This window comes from Citrus sinensis, mitochondrion, assembly GCF_022201045.2.
Source record: "Citrus sinensis mitochondrion, complete genome".
Lineage (NCBI taxonomy): Eukaryota > Viridiplantae > Streptophyta > Magnoliopsida > Sapindales > Rutaceae > Citrus > Citrus sinensis.
The window spans coordinates 363,431-366,229 of NC_037463.1; the positions used below are offsets into that span (position 1 = coordinate 363,431).

Consider the following 2,799-nt stretch of genomic DNA (forward strand, 5'->3'; position numbering starts at 1 on the left):
TATCTCCGGATTAGCTTCTAGAGACTCGGCCTCTGTTCTCGTGAGCTAGGTTTTAAAAACATAGATAAGGTAGGTGTTAATAGATCAGTTCGGTCTCTGAGGCCGCCGAGTAATCGTAGGTAAGTAGCAGCTATCTCCGACCGAGCAGGTGTAGGGGCAAAAGCACGGTGTTGGATATACCAATCATAATAAAAATAAAGTGAAAGTGTGAGCCCGGCTCCTCACTGACAGTTAGGGAGTCAACCAAGCAGAAGAAGGGAGGCAGTTGGGAAGGTCAGAGGGTAGCGAAGGGATCAGGGGCATGGGTGACGGGTCCTGAAAGGAGAGGAGCGGAGCCTCTTTTACGGCACTAGTTTCACTCGAGGAGCAGGCCCAACGGACCGGTCGAGCAAGTGTTCAAAGAGTTTGCAGACATCATGCCGGAGCAGTTGTTATTCCACTATCAGGGTAGTAAACAGGGAGTGCCCCTCTTCCTATAGATGATGGTTAGATGATGATGAGTGGGGAACGCCCACCCCTAAGAAGAGAAATTTGTGATAGCTGAACTCACGGAACCTCTTAAGGAGATCTGTTTTAAACAATCGCTAAATGGGAACCATTCGGATATTTGGTTTAGCTGGCCGATCTTATCAACCCCGTCATAGGTGAGCCTCTATCTATAAGGAGGGGAGGTTCGGTTCTTTAGGTCTTTGTACAAGCCAATAGATGGAGTGCAGGTGGTCACGCTTCACTTACCTAGAAGAGCTTTTCAGCAAGACCTTTTCACCATATAGATTGAGGCTGGGGCCTCTTGGCAAAAGCCTAGTCTTGTTACACGCCTGACGAGCGTTGCTCTTTATGGTCGGGCGAGCTAGCCTATTTATATTATTATATAGACTTCCATTCTGAACTCATCCAGCTTGTAGATACCCCTCTGACTCCATAGGGACTTTGACAACTTTCAGAATACAGCGAGCCCTTAGCAGCAATTGAGCGTACAGATCGATCCGTCACTAGAGTCACCTCCAACGGTAATTGATCCCAACCATAAACTGAAGCCCTTCCTTTTTTTTTATTTAAGGACAAAGCAAGCAGGTCCACTACCTCATCAGGAGCAATAGCACAGCATGAGAGAGACTTCCTGCAGCCAAAGTAAGAACCAAAAAATGGGATCCTTGGGAACCATCAGATAGGACGACCTACTCCTTAGTTGAACCAGGCTTTGCCACTCACCCTCATCCGAATAAGGAAGAGACAGGTACAATATACGGAAGAAACTGGTACAACGAGTACAGCTGAACCACCCAGATCAGCTTCTTTCATCAAGCAACGGATTTCTTGCTTACATGAGCAGAAGGGTGGTCGTAGATCAGAAGGAATCGGTTTCTAAGGCTGTCTTTAACAAGAGTCCTCGCTCCTCTTTGCTTTCTTTCCTCTTCACTTCGCTAGCATTCCTCTTTGCTATAGTTTCATTCAAATCGATATTGTACTTTACTTTAAAGAGATCCGTAGGCGAAAGCGAGTCTCCTAAACGAAGCTTTTGGAACTATAGGATTCCTCGCTTCAGTATGATAGACTGGATTACAGGCTAGCGATTGAACAGGTACAAAAGAGCTTGATAGATCGTGATTTGTTCTCATTCATTCTAGTGATCTTCGACCACCCTCAGGGTGGTAAAGATCGTGTCGAGGATATCGATGGAGCGGGCAGAACTTAGAGTAATCCAACCCTGGAGGTCATGGCTTGGCTTTCTCCTTAGGTAAGAACAGATCCTTATGCGCAAGCAAAACTGAGAATCAAGTGCAAACAATACCTTCCAGCAAGAGGGGCACCCACCACTTAGTTCGACATAACATCTGGTTCGAATTCGAACTAGCGCATCTGTCCTTTGCGCCTCTCCATATGTATGTGCTTTAGCCCTGATTACGTAATTTCTTATAGAAAGAAAAAGATCTGAGTTTTTCTTCTTTACCGAGATCCATGTGTCAAGATCTTCGTCTTGCTTCTTTGGATTGAAGTGCGTGCGTTATGCTTCTGACCTAACCACTCTTTCTTTCACCAAAGATGCTCTTTTCTAAGTTCACTTTTTTCAGAAAAGCTATCTTAGCTTAGTGTTACGGGAGAAGAAGGTGCTAAGAAAAGAAGTATAGTGCAGGAGGCAGATTAAAAAAAAAGCGGTTGATTACTCGGGTTGGTTCTCGCGTCCCTGTGCCCAAAAGGATGGGATGGGCGAGTTCGGTTCAAGTGTTCATCGATCGGGTGGATCTATATGCTCCGGGGGGGGGTGAGACGAGGTGTAGCGCAGTCTGGTCAGCGCATCTGTTTTGGGTACAGAGGGCCATAGGTTCGAATCCTGTCACCTTGATGTGGTATTCTCAAGGGCCGAAGTGCAAAGCCCCGTAGCCTATCCGTGGTTAGGAAGGCAGGCGAACAGCGCACATTTAAAAAAAAAATGAGATATCCACTTTTCATTTTAAAAGTCACACGTAGAATTTTTTCTATTTTTTTTTTTACTACCAAGGCTCTTCCACTTTCCTACCGAATCTCTCCCGATTGTTAGTCAAACTTGTATTTTTCATTTTGTTTTGTCGAGTCTTTTTGAACTTCAGTGTAATATTAGTGGAAAGCGCTAAAGGCATGATCGATTTTTTTAATACAATTACACTTTACGTAGGTGAAGCGGCTTCGCGCCTGACATGGTTTTTATTCCTGATTTGAACCTCCCACCTAACCACCCCTTCCCTTCCTTCTAGTGTGCCTATCTATAAGTAGTTTCCAGGTTCCTAGAACCCCGGATATCCCGATTGTCTTACTGCTTCT

At 45.3% G+C, this 2,799-nt stretch overlaps 1 non-coding gene across 1 annotated transcript; it reads left to right on the forward strand.

Annotated features, from left to right (window-relative positions):
- Positions 1–2,269: 2,269 nt before the first annotated feature.
- tRNA-Pro lies at positions 2,270–2,344 on the forward strand. The gene has a single exon. It is a non-coding gene; the product is annotated as a tRNA-Pro (tRNA).
- Positions 2,345–2,799: the final 455 nt, after the last annotated feature.